Source organism: Drosophila pseudoobscura, chromosome X, assembly GCF_009870125.1.
Source record: "Drosophila pseudoobscura strain MV-25-SWS-2005 chromosome X, UCI_Dpse_MV25, whole genome shotgun sequence".
NCBI classification, from domain to species: Eukaryota; Metazoa; Arthropoda; class Insecta; order Diptera; family Drosophilidae; genus Drosophila; species Drosophila pseudoobscura.
Window position 1 is genome coordinate 39,243,524 of NC_046683.1, and position 17,098 is coordinate 39,260,621.

At 42.8% G+C, this 17,098-nt stretch overlaps 1 long non-coding RNA gene across 1 annotated transcript; it reads right to left on the minus strand.

Moving 5' to 3' along the window:
• Positions 1 to 4,237: 4,237 nt before the first annotated feature.
• Positions 4,238 to 4,980, minus strand: LOC26532996 (uncharacterized). Its single transcript, XR_001453011.2, has 3 exons — positions 4,659 to 4,980; positions 4,426 to 4,605; positions 4,238 to 4,349 (listed from the first exon to the last, which is right to left on the minus strand). It is a non-coding gene; the product is annotated as an uncharacterized lncRNA (long non-coding RNA).
• Between the last annotated feature and the right edge of the window lie 12,118 nt (positions 4,981 to 17,098).

The following is a 17,098-nucleotide window of genomic DNA, read 5'->3' on the forward strand; positions in this document are numbered from 1 at the left end:
TAAAGGGGAAAATAACGGGGAAAACATCTTGAACGGCTCTGCTGGATCTCTTTCTTGTGAAGAGAAAATAAACCAAAGCTTCAGGTTTCAGATTCGTACTGCTTGATCATTCGGTTCTGAAGAAAAAATTGACCAAAGCTTCAGGTTTTGTCGACGAAGTGGTTTAGGCATAATTAAACGTGGAACTGTAATTAAACAGTTTCAAGCTTCAATATACTACTTTTAAGCGTTTTAGAAATGAAGTTTCCATTTTTCGAATTCCATAATTAATCCTTTGCAGATTTATTCATGTTATTGGTATAGCTATGTAATGACGAATATGAACACTTCAACGCAAGCCTTAAACAAGTATCGATGATTAAAATCGATAGCTATGATGGCAGCAGGACCTGCGTCTGCTGCCTGATTGATCAGCGAACTCGTTAGGAGCGTTGTCGTCGAGTGAGCTCGTCGAAATGCAATTGCAATGATGGGACATGAAAATGTTCCATTTTCCACTCCTCCTCCACTCGCATCATCCGGAATATACGTATGCGGAAACGGCGGGAGAAATATTTATATTCGTGCTCATATCCCTGTTCGCATAATCTGATGTAATCCAGGGGGAACGCAGGGTGGCGGGGACCGCCCCCGCATCCACAGCTACCCGAGTTCGTGTAAGAGTATCCCCGGCCATCCAGTCAGTCGAGTGTAAAATTAAAAAATGTCAGCAGGAAATTCCTTTGGCGGATGCTTCAATGTTGCGCATTTTGTGTGACACACAATTCCCCGATACTTCTACCATTCTCTAGCTACCCCCAAGGCCCTTCCCTTTAGGGAGTCCTTTCTCTGGTCCTCGCTGGACACAGGACACAGAACAAAAAAGTTTTGTGGCAATTAGCAGGCGGCTCTACTTTGGCAGGTCGCCAACAAAAGGAAACTCTTCAAATGTTCACTCCAATTTACGCATGAAGTGAGTCATTCTTCCCGTTCTGCCACCCCTCATCCAACAATGCGAAATCTCTGCCCGGATGTGGCTCGCTGCTCAGGTAAACCGTAAAACCTCCAACCGTAAGCCGACGGAAATCTCGACTATTTGTCAGATTTTTTTATGCATAGATATAGATATTCTGCTCTGTGCTCTCTCCTCGGCGAGCGTGACGAAGTGAAGTACAGAAAGCACACACTAATGTCAAAATTCAATTCGAATTGCTGGACTTTTGTTTTCGGAAATTATGTAAATCGAGTCAAAAGTAAAACCCAAGCACTGGATTCCTATCCCAGCCAGAACCTGACCCCAAAATGTGACTCTAGCGGCGGTGCGGAGGTGGGTGGCATTCATATCACATTACGTAACAGGCCGCAGACTTGGGTTCGAATAACACGCAAAAAGTCAGACCCTGCACATGGGGTGGTGCACAATGGGGGTTGGAAATACATGTACATATCCAGAGTTTATTTGTCTACACAAAAGATGCGTTCGGCAGATAGTGGCAGGGGGGGGGGGGCTCCCCCTCTTTGTTTTCCTTTTAATTTTCAGAAGATTTTCAAATGCAAATCATGTCCCTTCTTGCCCAATATAAACCGAATTCTATACTAAAGGCGCTCTAAAGGGAACTTCAACTGGGTTTAATATGGAAAATCGGCCTTTAACGAATGTTGTATTGACTGATTTATTTCATAGGAAAACAAAAAATTAAAACTAAGATCGTATATAATCCTTTTACGATATATGGTATGTATGGGCATTTATATTCTGGTGTTACGTTCCTTTCGTACGACAAAATGTCAAGCAAAACATATTTGAATAGTAATTAGATACCCTTATAAAAAAAAAAATTCAACAGTCAGAACGTACGGTTTTAAAGACTTAGGCCAAAATATGTCCTGAAGTTACGTTACCAAAAACAAAAGTGGTTTTTAGCTTTTATTACAAAATGGCAAAACTCTGCGAAATTTTGTGCAATTGGGTGTTCATTTTCCAAGATATAAATGTAGAACGCAAAATTATAGAGAATGACCATATCTACCATATTGACGAATCTAGATCAGATCTGATTATTATTATAGCCAGAATGAATGAATCAATTTTCAGTGGCTACGCAACGACTCCCTCGCGCTAACTCTTACTCTCAACGTACAGTGTGCGCCCTCTGGCGGAGGGGAGCCATACTCAACGAGTGTGGGTTTAAATGCAGAGTCACGGCCGTAGGTACTACCTCTAATAGTCTGTTTGATCTAGGCGCTCATTGAGACGAACACACGGACAGACAGACAAGGTCGGAAACGCATCCGTCTGGGTGTTACACACATCCAATTCCACCACACATCTCATATACCCCTATACGCTTTGAGTATCGGGTATAAAAATACCAAGAAAATAGCGAAAAGTGAACTTTCGCCGTTTTCATAGGTAAGCAGCTAAGTTAATGTTAATGAAATTATATGCCAATTGGTTGAACTAGTTAGCTTTCAGTAAATCTAGAAATTAATATCGGGACAATAGTATATGGAAATCTGGAAATTCTTGAAATCTGGATTATTTAATCAAAAACGTAGCTCTTTGGCGAACCCAATCCAAGTGTTATACAGCTCCTCTCTTTACAGTGGTTTCAGCTAGATCTAACCCTTTAATAATCCAAATTCATGGCGTTCTGTCAGTCAATCTGTTGTAACCACTATAAATCATCAGATTAAAATGAAACTCAATCACTTATGCAGAATGGAAGAGTTATTCTAGTATAAGAGAATCCGCAACATATCCACTCTTACTCCGTTTCTGCACCATCATAATTTTCAATTTCATTACGAACCCCAAAAGAAATATTAATATCGATTGTGGCGCGAGTGAACCCACATAAACATAAGGCTTAAAATGTTACTTCCACAGAAGCAAAAGACATAACAATAAAAATTTTACGCCCAGCCTGGGCTACCCCTTTTTGTGTGTTTGTGTGCGGTTTTGCAACCCCTTTCGAGCTTCTTCCGGGGGTGCTCTGCTCTTGTCATTTTAGACACAATTTAAGTAAGCGTAAAACTGCAAATTGCTCTTGGACAGAAGACAGTTGAGTGGGAGCTAGAGATGGAGCCGTGGATGGGGATGTAGCACAATAAATTCAACTAGCACGCGCTGCCTGGTCGAGTCCTCCGGTTAATGCACTCCTCGGCTGCGGATGCGGCTACGGATACGGATACGAACGGCGACGACATTGCCTCATTGTCACGCTTTGCCAGACTCTGCATAATAAGATGACAATAAGGCCGCTGTGACCCATCTCCCCTCGAGCAGGACCAAAAGCCACTCACCAACAAAACCCACCCGAAAAAAACCGTAGACTTGAACTTTCAGCCTGAAAGTGGGTTGATAGAAGCCGGAGGGGCAGCATTGATGCCTCTGCTGGCGCATCAACTGCCTTAGCCGAAAGTCCATTTATCATAATTTAAAATAAATTTAACTAAGCTTCGCCCTCTCCGCCGGCAGCCTGACATATTAAAGCTACAACTCACGGACTCTACTACAGGCTCCACTCGTCTCGTTTCGTCTGGAGTCGACTTGTCTAGTCTGGTAATCGTATTAGTTGCACATTTTATAGCCCTTATAGGGCGGCATTCTCCATTGCTCCATTGAATTTTGTTCCCAAACCGATTGAAATCCGTGCTTAACATGCTGTAATTGCAGCCGACGAATGTCTGTCCGGCCTCGCTGATTTGAGCTGTCTGCCACAAAGAATTTACATGCAATCGTCAGGCAGAATATTTCCAAAGTCAATGAAATTGTAGTCGAAGACAATCCAGATTCAGATGAAAAAAGAAATATGCAAGTGTGACTACTACATATCGCCATCGGATGATGGACAAGTTCACAGAATGAAGGCCTGCTCTGTTATTCTGTGAGGACTCGAAGAGTTCCAAGCATCCCTCGCTCGTTCTTTAGCTAAAGCGGAAGCAAGCTGGTCTGCCATCTTCTTTTCTGCGAATATGGCGGTGCTTCCGGCTTCCTTTGATATGCCAAAATCGCGAACAGGGCGAGCATTTAGTTTTTTGCATGTTTGGACATGTTGCGTCGCCCGCTGGCTATGCCTGTACGTGACATTTGGTGGAAATGGAAGAATAGCAGCAGTGGGACAGACAAGCAGCAGTGCAATATGAAGAAAAATCCAAAGATTAAGACTCTCCTTTGAGTTGTTTGATGTCTGCTTTATGTGCTTTATGTTATAGATTTCATATATTTTAAACGATTACTAAGGATAACTTAATGTATTTTTCTTAAAAAAAAAAACTTTTTTAAACGTACATATGAAATTTTAAATTCAGCTCTATTCCCTTCTGGGTTCAATACGAATTCTTGAAAAGTATAAATAATACAACAGCTATGAAGAATATGTTTATCGATGGTATAATGGTATTGGATCTGTTGGTCTTTTTTTTTGCTTCTTTATAACTTACGATTTCCCACGAACATATGTATATGGGTTTCATGCAGTTCAACACTGGTCCCAGACTGCGAGCACGGCAATCAGCTCGGTGCTGGATTCGCTTGCTGCTAGGACCGTGTATGGATTTACCTTCGAAGCGACTCTTGGTGTCATATCGATGTCCAAGTCTACTATTTGCTCGAGACTGTCGCTATACATATGGATTAGTCAGGAGGGCCTCTGCTATTGACTGGCAAAACTAACCTGAGGGCCTCTGATTCCATTAGTGGATTCAAATTGATATCCGGAATTGCTGGAATATTCTCTTGTATATATTCGAAGTGCCGGTCTAATGATGCACCATCTATACACTCCGTCTTCGATTTCTTATTTTTCCAATTATTTTTCCAGCCAGGATATGGCGGAGCAGCGACTGGATAATTAGTTGAATTAATCAAACTAGGGATGCTGGTTTTTTTTAACCGCCACAAAAAATTCCACGCAGGTTCTACTCTACGAATTCTACGTCATGCCGTATAGCAATGATTCTTAATAATAATAAAGCCAGCTACTAATAACTGACACAAAACTTAATACAACCTAATTTGAATTAATTTTGATTTAGTTTACACCCCTCCACCCTGAGCACAACCTGAGGGAGCTGTGGGGAATTTTCGACAGATGTGAAACATCGACTCACACAGGCACCATCCACCATCCCCATTCCATAAAATAGGAGCTGATGAGCACGAAATCGCAAAGATAAGGATTCAACAAGCTTAAATTATTAAATTGTCTTTTTTTGTATTGGCTATAATAAGACAAATCCTCAAATCCGCAGTACTATCATTCCAAAGCTTATTGCGAGATTTTCCATCTGAGCAATCCACTTCAAGATGCGTGTACTTTTTGTTTATTTACTGGCTGCACAATACTAATCATAATAAAAAGAAAATACATATGTACATATGTATGTATATATATTTTGTATTGCTTGTGGTTTATTTAAGTATTTATTTAGTCTTGAAGGATTTGAAATTTGAAATACGACTGGTCTAGTCATTGTTTTCTAGGGTTGCATTTTTAAACCATCGGCTAAATATCGCCTAGTAAAGTACGGACTAGGAGCATCCCAGTTGAATAGTGGAATAACTTAGAAATTTTTGGAACGACAAAACCTTACGGACCATCCCAGAAATGGATGGTGGAAGGCGGATGGTGGCCAGTGTGAATGGGGTATTAGGGAAGAGGAAGGGAAGTTGATTGAAAACTCCAATTCTGAGGAGGCGCAACACAAGATGATGGTCACCGTGCAGGAACTGCCAGGGATTGATGGCCACTCATATCATTCTCTGAGGTGTCCATAAGGAGTCTCTAACTTCTCGTGGAACCAAAGATGTTGGAAAAGTGGAGCGAAACTGCTTCTTTTGTACAAATATAGCGACGCTTCCGGCTTCCTTCCTGTGCCAAAATGGTGGACATGGGAGGCGGCCGTCAAAGGTAAACCATTTAGTGAGCTGTATGTTTGTACATGTTGCGTCGCCCGCTGGCTCTGGCTGTACGTGACATTTGGCGGAAATGGTAGAGCATCAACAGTAGGAGTGCCACCAGGCACCAGGCGCGGTAGCTGCTCCCTGCTGAGGATAATTCAAGGATGGAAACTCCCCTTTGACTTGTTTGCTACTATCAGTGCTTTGAGTTTACGATTTCTTATGTCTTCTAATGATTTTCAGGGATTTATACTCCATTTTCGATACAAAAAATAAAAATAAAGACAAAAAAGATCCTATACGCGTGATTTCATCCAAGATCGAAACTTTCTAAAGGTGTAGGTATAAGGATACCCCAAGATACCAAGAAATAAAAGGCTCGAAAAAGGCAAAGAAAGAAAGCTCTTGGAACGAATGGGATAAGAGGAGAACGGCGAAGAAAGGATAAATTGACAAAGAAAATGAACGGAAGGGAGCAGAAAAGAATGGAGCATAGCTATCGCCTGTCGGTGGGGAGGCGACTCGACGACAATTCCTCCACTTCTCTATCTCCACCTCCCTTTCCCAGAGGGAACTGTCATTAATCTTCCACAGAGAGCTCTGCAAAAGCGGCGAAAGGAGTGAGAGCCAACAGAGTAAAAAATACCGAAAGGAAAACAAACCCGGAAGCGGAACAACAACCGGTTGCCCGCGGTGTATAAGCGGGTAGCGGGTAGTGGAGCTGCAGAAAAGAACGAAATAAATTTAAATCTTCTTTACAAGCAAAATCTAATAAAAATCCATTTCATTTGATGATAGAAGCAGCAGCGGCGGCGGCAGCAGTAGAACCAGCAGCAGCTGATGCGCCCGGAAAATGGATTACAGCAATTTGCTTTGTTGCACAAACAGCCGCTCTGCCCCCGGCCCCGGCCTGGCCCCGGCCACCCTTTCTTTTCGGTCCTTTTGCATTTGCTCCGACGGATATATATAAATGCTGACACCAAAAGTCTGCACTTAGCTGCGATTCTCCTTGTTCTTCCATTCCCTCCAAAAACAGACTCTTTGTCGAGGACCATCAGAGAACCAAGGAAGCACAGTTTGCATAGAGATCCTTCACTGGCAGATCTGGTCACTATCTAATTTTTGTGGGAAACATGTGGAACAATAGCCATGCTTCACAAAATAGAGGCACAAACGGTCGAAACGGGTATTTCAAAGTCGCATTATGCGATAATATCCGTCCCACCCAGTGCTGGATCCTTAGAGTGAGCCAAACGATGCGTGATAACGCGAGGATAACAAACTATCGATAGGAGCTAGCGGGAGTCGCTGTATTTACATAATCAACAAATAATTATGCCACAGATGCAGCAACAGCAGCCACCGAAAGCATATCCCAACATTCGTACTCGTATATGGTGGCTGGTTGGTGGGTGGCATGTGAAAAGTTTCTTGCTACACCCACCCACACCCACACCCAACACGCATACGCACACATGTGCTACCCGCAAAGATGGTCCCCCTAATGGACAATTGACCCTCATCAGGAGCGGCAGCATGCGGTTACATCCTCAGATGTGGATGTGTTGCCTGAACCCCAGTCCCAGCCCACAAATGATGCCATTGTACATGACAATATGTGGCTGACCTCGTCGTCAGGCCCCAAGTCCCCCCGCCTTGGAACCAAACCCCAGCCGCAGGAACAGCTCCCCAAGCTCACAGGCAGACCCCTCTCAAAGGTTTGGCTTTTAAAGTGATTGCCGGGTGGCGCATAGAGTAGGACTGGGGAGTCATGGACTGGACAGGGTGATGTTGTGACGCACTGGACAAAAAGTGCAGGCGGTGCTCAAGTGAAAAGGCAGCCATAAACATGCAAACTCAATTAAAACGATTTCTCATTAAGAGCATTCAACGTCGCCGCCGTCTCACTCATCGATACACTCGACCAGCCCGTCCAGTCCATCCACCCTTGTCCATGGCTATAGCTATGCCGTCATCTCTGCATCCTCTCCCCTTCCTCTTCCCCTTCCCCTCTCACTCTGTGTCTCCCCAGACTAAAGCCCCAACCGATGTCAGATTTCATTAATTATCGTTTGTAGTAGTCCACACCATGCCACTGTCTCTGTCCTGGCATCAAGAGGTGATACGAGGTGAAAACTGGCACTGGAACGGTGACTGGAACGGAACCCACAAACTGGGTTTCGCCCCTCCCTCCTGCGAATGCAAATGAAACGGATAATTGACTTGACAGATCGGTTGGGTCTCTGCACAACTATAGATAACACTCGGAAGCAACCAGGCTTCATCTGAGCTGTCAAGTGGTAAGCCATCGGAGAACAAGGGGATCCATTCATCAGAGAAGCTGGAATTCTGGTGCACTAATCTGAGGGAATAATGAGCGACGTAGAGACTCGCAAGGTAAACTTTAGAGTACGGCATTAGTCCCAAATATAACAGGAATACAAAAAATAAACCACTCAATGGCTTAAGGACACAAAAGAATGCTCTTTCGCAAAGTAAAATGTGAAAGTTTTCGAGCTGAGGATGGTACAGTGAAGCCACCAATATAGGCATGCCACTTAGCCGTACGTGACTGTGGATCGTGTGGAGGCACCGGAATTGCTGAGACTCGTATAATTTGCACGGAGACATTCTGCGGCGGAGATGACTTGTGTCGGGGGCCTTTCTTTTACGGCCACATGTTGCTGCACGTTGCATCAGTTTTATGTGCGGTTCCCTCCGCCCAAACCCTCAAACCCCCGCACCGCATCATCCCCCATTTTCTCGTCTGACACGAGCTTTTATAGTTGATTAAGGCATATCAAATGTCAAATGTCACTAAAGTCAACGGCAATGTCTGTTGTAAAAACTAAACAAAATTCGTTTGCTGAAGGAGCGGGTGGTTTATGGTGCGGTCGAGTGGTGATGCGGTGGTGCAGGGGCTTTTCAGGTATCGCTTTCCCCCCAGACTACGACCCGCTGTTTCGGCAATAAAAGAAAAACAAATGGAAAAATGAGGAAACGAAGGAATACATGCGGCATGTGGCTTATGTGGCAGCGGATATCGCTTTGTTAGAAAAACACACTCCCGACCATCCCCTAGAGGGGGGTTCTTATTCCAGCCCATACACTCATACAGCCCCCCCCCCGTCTATCGTTCTGTCTGTCTGTCTCAATTGCCAATAACACCGCTGTGATGGCAGCCTCGAAGCAGCAAAGCGAGGAAGGAGACAGGAGGAACTCCTCCGACCAATTCCTTTATCCCCCCTCCCTTTCAAGCCAGGAAACGGAAATTGAAGCATAAGATTGTTCTGCCAAGTTCTGTTGCAATCCCCTACCCCATCCCCCACCCCCTTTCCGCACACGCAAGCACCCGCTGGCATGCCAGCGGAAACGCGAAAATATTGTCGATTATCTATTGAGATCTCAGCCAAGCCGTAGAATGAAGTAGAAAGTAAATGATGAGACAGAAATTGAACCGATTAATGCATAATCAGAGATAATCGGACTACGTACTCGATTGTAGTTCGAAGAGACTCCTGTACACTTCATAGGACATTGATTCATTTGATTTTTTTCTACATTTCTACATTTCTGTTTTACCAAAAAATATTTTCCAGCTCTATTTCACTGTCATCTCTTCCCCTCATACTCATTCCAATATCACATATCACCTTATTATATAAATGCCAATAGTATTTTGTCCGACCACAATATCATTCTAAATCCATTAAAACACTAAACACATTAAACAGTCATTCTTGTACCTATATTTAGCCTTATATTATTTTTTAGTCACCGATCCAATCACCTTCTTTTTCCCAGTCGCACTTGCACTCCATTCCAATACCATTCAGTAAACACTACTCAAATCCAATCTACCAATATTCCAGTGCATATGGCTTATTTCCGCTGCAATCCTATCCAGTTTTCTTTCATTCCCCACCTCATTCTCCATACCTGTCAGTTGAACCTCCAATTAAATTGTTGAGACGCCGCTAAGCTTCAATTAGCCCGACCCACAGATGACAGACGCTGAAAATAATTTCGAAAAATATCCAAGTAATGCAGGAGCGAACAAGAAAAAGAGGGAAGAACGGACAGAGATAGAGAAATCGAGAGGAAAAGAGAGAGAGAGTTGGAAATTTTAATTATATTTGCAATTGCAATGCCATAAATTCGGGAACCAACATGCCCGCCCACCGCAGCGAGCGTGGCGACACCGAAATATGTGGCAAGTTATTTTAATATGCCAAGAAAAAGTGTCGCAACTTCCTTCCCTTCTCGCTGGCTGTCTTTGGGCTGTGGCTGTGGGGAAAGCTGGCATGGGATTGAGGCTAAAGAAAACCTTAAATTAAATTGCAATTTGTGGCTTAATTTATTTTTATCGCACAGACACCGGCAAGGCACAGGCACAGGAACAGGAACAGGAAGACTTAGAGGCTCAGCTCAGCCCAGAGAGGGAGGGAGAAGTATCTACTATATAAAGCCCGCAGCAGGTACAGTGCACCCTCTATTAAATAGAACACGATCTAATTCACATCCAAGAACTATTCTTGATACAAGCAGGCAATGTAGTCAAAGTGAATTTTCTCTGCCCATTCAACGTGTTTAACGTACTCGCCCACGATACTCGCTCAAGGTCCCATTCAGTCAGTGCCAGTTAGACAACTCCCTTGAGAAAAGTTATCTAATGTAGTTTCTTTAGTGTTTATAGTCTCCTCTATCCATTTGGCGGGTAGAACCTATAGCCTTTTCTCGTCCTATCAAACGAGTTGAATGTACTCGCTCATGGTAATTGCTCAAGATACTCGCTCATAGTACTCTTTTAACGTACCCGTTCCTTCGTACCATTCATTGGCTGAATCTTTCGAACACCCCCTGACATAATATTGATCTTCACTCGTTCACTTTTTGGAGCGTGAACTGTAGATAGATAGACACTGAGTCGAGCACCTGCTATTATTGGAATTTTAATTTCCCCATTTTAAAGCGCGTCAGGAACGGGAGACCAAGGACCAAGGACCCCATACACGCACACACACACACGACAGCTGAGGTGTGCGCCCAACCGTGCCGCCATACACAAATAAAGTGCCTAACACACACACATACACAGCGAGAACGAGAGAGAGAGAGAGAGAGCGTGATTATATGGAAAGAGAAAGAGATGAATGCATATGTGTGTTGCGCGCACTGAGTGCTTCCTTCCTTCCGTAGCGTACCGTTCGCTATGTTTTCGCTCTGGCTTCTGATTCTCTCGTTTTTTTCCCCCAGTGCCGTTTCCGGTTTTTGGTGTTTTCGGTGTGCAATTTCACGCGAAGTTTCCAGCGCATCAATCAAAGCTGACAGCAGCTTCTCTTTCACACACATACCTATGTGCATCTCTCTCTCTCTCTGTCTTTCTCGGTCTGCCACAAACTCTGAACCCTGTACCCCAACCACGGCATGGAGCTTAGGCAAGCGCCGTGAAAGGCCTTGACTTTGATATCGGATGTATCCCATTTCCCCCCTGACGCGGCCCGTCGCTGGCGGAAGTTGAAAAATTTACATCGATCGGGTACTCGATTAACTGGTAAAACGGTTTCGGAACGGTAATGAATCGGTTATGAGTTGAAGGGGTGGAAGGCAAGACACGGTATCAGAAATTAAGAAAAATCAACCGTTTGTTCGGGATAAGCTGAGACTTGAGCCCAGGTATTTATTGGAAATGAAACCATTTCCCCAAAACCGCCATCACATTTAAATCTGCTATGACTCGACTAGGAATCGGCTATTAAATTTGTAATAAATTGGTTACTGTTTTCTCTGGCATCTTTTTTCGATCGTCTGATCTAAAAACAGGTTATCGAAAGAGATTTCTTACTTGGCATCCCATCAGACGCTCTCCAAAGGGAATTTAAGCTTCACTCCACCACTGGTACTGGATGAGAGGAGGCGGGGAAGCCCGCAATCTGTAATCGGTGGCTTCCGCTTACAATGTGGCACCAAAGCAGATCCTCTCAAGTCCTCACTTGGGGGGAAAGCCCACACGTTCGCGGCGACACCTTTGTGGCATATCAAACGGAACTATGCGGAACGAACACGTGAAAATGCGTGGCACAAACGACAAACGAAGAGAAATTGGAGTGAGAGACAGAGACAGAGACAGAGGCAGTGCCAGTGCCAATGCCACTGGCAGTGGCAGTGGCAAAGAAAAAAGAAGTAACAACAGAATGTCAGAGACAATAACTTTATTTAGGATGAGAAAGGTGCAAAAGCAAGGAGCAGGCAGGCACTGTAGATGGAGATGGAACAGAGGCGGGGTGGTACGAGTATTTTGTAATTTGATGCCGGGGCACAAGATTGCCAAAGGGGGAGCGAGGCCGTGCCACCAAGCCACCAAGCCACCAACCAAGCAACCCACCCGGTGGGCATAATAGGCGTAAACCGGAAGTTAAGTGTAAAAATAATAATAAAGGTAGGTGTGTGTGTGTCGCTCTTCCTTTGAGCCTGAACAGCCCCCAATATAGGTCCTGGTCCTGGCGCTGGTCCTGGTCCTTCCTTTTTCCCACTTTTGACTTTTCCTTTTCGACGCTTCCTATTGAAATTTATGTGCATGTCCGTGCCGCTCTCTCTCTCTGTGTGTATGTGTTTGTTCGGTGTTCGGGTGCGCTCCTTCGTTTAGGGTAAATGTCTCCCCAAGGATAATTCGGGCATGAAATTACAATCGAAGTGATGCAAAAGTGTTGGCGCCTTTTGTCTACTATTGCGCTCCCTTTACGCCAACAGGAACAGGAGCCAGCAGCCATTAAACTGAACAACAAAATTGAAGCAAGAAAAAAGAATGCGGAACAATGGAAGGACTAACACAAAATAGCAAGGTCCTGTACCTTTTCTCGTCCCTCATTTTGCATTGTTACAATATACCATATTCCTTCCTACCATACCCTTTCAGGAGATTCTTTCAATTAAAGAATGGACCCTATGACTAGGAAGACTTCAGCTTAGATTTGATTCAAAATTACTTTAAAAGAATGACAGATTCTATCAAAAAACCAACAGGAAATCCAATTTGAATTTTAAAGAGCATTTTGACAGTTTTTGAAAACGCACTGTGAATGAGTTCTCTGCAAATATATAACGTTTCCATTGTATGCGGTCCTGGGAAGGATTCAACAGATGGTCTGGATATCTGCCTTCATTAGTGTTCACCTGTGGTTGGTTTTGCCTAAGTGAAAGCACCTTCCTTCGAAGCACATGCCACATGCCATTTCCAAGGATACGAGCACTGGTACTAGTGCCGCCTCCATGTCGCTCCATGGAATGATCCAATCAAAGAACAAAAACGAAATATTTCCCAAGGAAGAGTTCTCCTGCAAAAAGAAGGGGATCCTGGTCTCAGTCCGGGTCCTCAGCCGGAAAATGGAGGGATGAAAGAGGTGGAACATGACAAAAGATAGAAGGAATGCGAAGCAAGGAATGGAGCAGAAGTGCAATTTTTGTTTACGCTTTTTAATTTTTGCTTTATTGTGCGCAATTTATGTTCTATTTCGTATCTCGTATCTCGTATCTACCCATCTATGTGTGTAAGGGTGTTGGGCTGTGTGTGTGTGTGTGTTTGTATCTGGGTTGTGTCTGTGTGTGGAAGCTTATATAACACACGTCAGGTCTCACCTTCAATCCCCCCCCACACACTGAATGTTCTCTCTCTTCGCCCCACAAAGTGGAACGAAAAGCAGCACCCGCGGCAAAGTGTTTTTCCATTGTTTTCCCATTTATTGCAGCTAAATCTGTTTGTTGTTGCTGCTTTTTCATTACGGTTATACGAGCGTATAGCCCTTACCATTCCCTGAAGGAAAGAAAACTTAAGTTGCGGGTACGGTAGTCTGACCAACAAAAGGATATTCCCACAAGAAGTGTCATAATGGAGCGAAAAGTCCATCCATCTTCTTCGCACGGACAACCACTCCATTCGAGGACATTTGCTTATTCCCTATAGCATATCTTTCCCTTTTCTAAACGATTAATATCGTTTGTGGACTTTGGGGATCCATAGATGAGCCATCTAAAAACTCCATCACTTTTGGGTCTTATATTGAAGTCGATGTTAATATATGATAATTTTTATAATTTTAGAAAATGGGTTTAAAAATTACTTTTATTCATTCATTCATTTCGTTCATTTGTCAAATAATCAGTTTCCTCCTGTTTCACATCTTTAAAGCTTATGTTTTTCGACTGAAAATATAGCGTTGATGTTATTTCTGCTGGAACGTTATATTTTTAAGAACATTCTGGGAAACTTTCCTCTAAGAACTTCGTTAAAAAGAAAGAGCTCATCAAGGTAAAAGGACTTTTTATACCCGATACTCAAAATGAGTATTGGGGTATATTAGATTTGTGGTGAAAATGGATGTGTGTAACGTCCAGAAGGAATCGTTTCCGACCCCATAAAGTATATATATTCTTGATCAGCATCAATAGCCGAGTCGATTGAGCCATGTCTGTCTGTCCGTCCGTCCGTCTGTCCGTCTGTCCGTCCGTCGGCTGCATCTTTGATCGGTAAGCATCATTTTGAGGGCCAGAATCGATTTTTCAACACTCACTTGTGTTGCAGGAACTTGTGTTGAGTGAACCACTTTGGCCAGCCGGTATAAATTAGGGTAAGCATATCGTTTTTCCTCCCAATACTTCATCAAGCATATTGGCTTTGGGACATTTTTTTTTTAGCCGTCAATTTCAGACTTTCCCTTCTTTAGGAGGTCTGCTTACTCACCATCTGCAGTTTCATCCTCTAAAGCTACTTCAATGGTTTGTAAGAACTTGTTCAACAGCGAGCAGGTTTAAATGAGTGTAAAAAATTGCGTATAATACAATTACGCTTGCGACCCATCTCGAAACGCGACTTAGAAAGATCACCAAAAAATAGTTATCAATGCATCAACACTCGCGGCTTAAGATAAGCAACTCTAAAAATAAATTAAAATAATGCAGGAGCGTACTTACTCTACGCTACTGGGGATAGTCCCTCTACAAGGATATGCAATAATATTGGCCAACATTCCAACATTGTAGCTGTTGAGTTTTATTTTGAGCGAAAAAAAGGCATTAATAACACAGACCAGAGTATAATATTCATATGTATTTTGGGGCCCTGAACACGAATCCAAGGTCAGATTTGCTCCATCACTACAGGTTTTTGTTTCTAACCTCAAAAAACAAATTTGAAAAACATATTTGAAAAATATGTGGATTATCCGATGGATTTGCTTAAAACTCGTCACTGGGGGGTTTTAACATAGGTGTCGCTCATTACGAATGTCAGTTTTCTTGCTTTAAGATGTATCAAGTTTTGTTCTCTTCAAAAGATCAATTTTAAGGGGGAAGATACGGATGTAGCCGGAGAGTTGTTCGTTTTAAGTGAATCCGGCCCTATTGGATCCGCTATTTTTAATTTTTGAACACTGATTTCAAATTCGTAATTATTGATCCCGAAAAGCCCCAAGGGACGAGTTTCAATTTTTCAAATAAGTTTCCACCATGATTCGATCAAATTGGTTTTTTTTTTTTGTTAGAAAACAAACCTGACGTGATGGAGCGTGATACGTGTTCAGGTCCCCAAATAATAAATATTTTCTTAAATTCATTCTAAAATTTTAGAGCTACAAATCTATCAGAAAAAGTCGATTTGGTTCAAAGCGTAAATACGGTGTTGCATACTGCTATCTATCCCATAGGGATACTTTCTAAAGCTTACGCTATTCCTTTCCAGCATCATTCAATCTCTTCCATTCTAAAGAAGACTTCTCTTCTGAAGGATAACTAAAGTGGGGAATGCAAGCCGTACGATACGATATCTATGTCAGAATCCACAATGAGCGCTTATCACCCTTGGGAAGATATACATAAAGGAAGATCCCATGCCATTATCCAGCCCCATTTCCATACATGTTCTGGATGACTCATCAAAGACACATGTGGTCCAGAAAGAAATAAAGAATATGAAGGGAAAAGGAGAAAGGGGGGAAAAAAATGAAAACTCACAACCAAAACACAAATTACGACCTATTTTTCGAAACCCCCTTTGGGCCCCCTGCACGCACATACCGCGAGAGAGAGAGAGAGAGAGAGAGAGAGAGAGAGATGGGGGGACGAGTGCGCGTTCGCATAAGGAAAGTCTATAAAAATCCACAAATAAAATGTCATTTGCCTGGAACGTGCCTGGCATCTACTTATAAACTAAATTAAGGATAACATTTGAAAAATTTGCACAAAATAAAATCCAGCCGAGGTCCGGAGCGGATGAAAACAGAACAGAACAGAACAGAACATGGATGGAACACGAGTCGCGGACACGATGTCCTGAATGCTTAAGTTGAAAATGTTTTCTTACCCCCAAAAAAACACTGTACATAGAACTGTACCCATAGAACCCATAGAAAGCATAGAAAAAAAGCGTAGAGGGAGAAGTAGATGAGGATGTGGCAGTGCCAGTGGATGTGGAAGCTGAATGAAATAGAAATATACACAATAATTTAAATTGCTTTACAATGAAACCCTAAAATGTCAATAGAGGCGTTATTTGCTTTTCCTATTCATTCCGCCTAGGTCCCGTTCCGTTCCGTTCCGTTCCCCTTCGCTCCGTCCGTCCTCCCTGCATCGTACGATACTTTTTAGTATGCAAAGTGCCTGCTTGTCATCACCTTCTTACTAACTCCTCCCTCTTTCCCACTTTTCATTTCATTTGCCAGTGGATTCCATTGAAAATAAAGTGAATAATATATTCGGTAAGGGGCAGAGTGGAGCTGCGATCCACACACATGTGTATGTATGAGCTACTTATAACAATTTTGCACATGCTCAGACCAGATAAAGTGCAACTTATTGTTAAACTATCACAAAAAGTCTTTAAACACTGATATAAGTTGATTGACTAAAGGACTGAAGGAAATAGATTATCAGATTTAACTTATTTGAAACGGATGGAAGTGCATCTTTAAAGTGACAAATCCATGCAACCAAAAAAAAAGAAAAAAAAAAGATAAAATCTTAGATAAAGGACAATGACTCCTTGCGAATAGTTATAAAACCAGAAAATACGTAATATAATCGCAATTTTGTGATATTCTAAAGAGGCCTCATACCTGTTTAAGGTCCAATTCTTCAATTTTCAATTTGGTTCAAGAAAACGTCTTTCTTAAGAACCTTTATGTTAAAGGCATCGAATTTTGATGCTATTTTAGCTAAACCTAT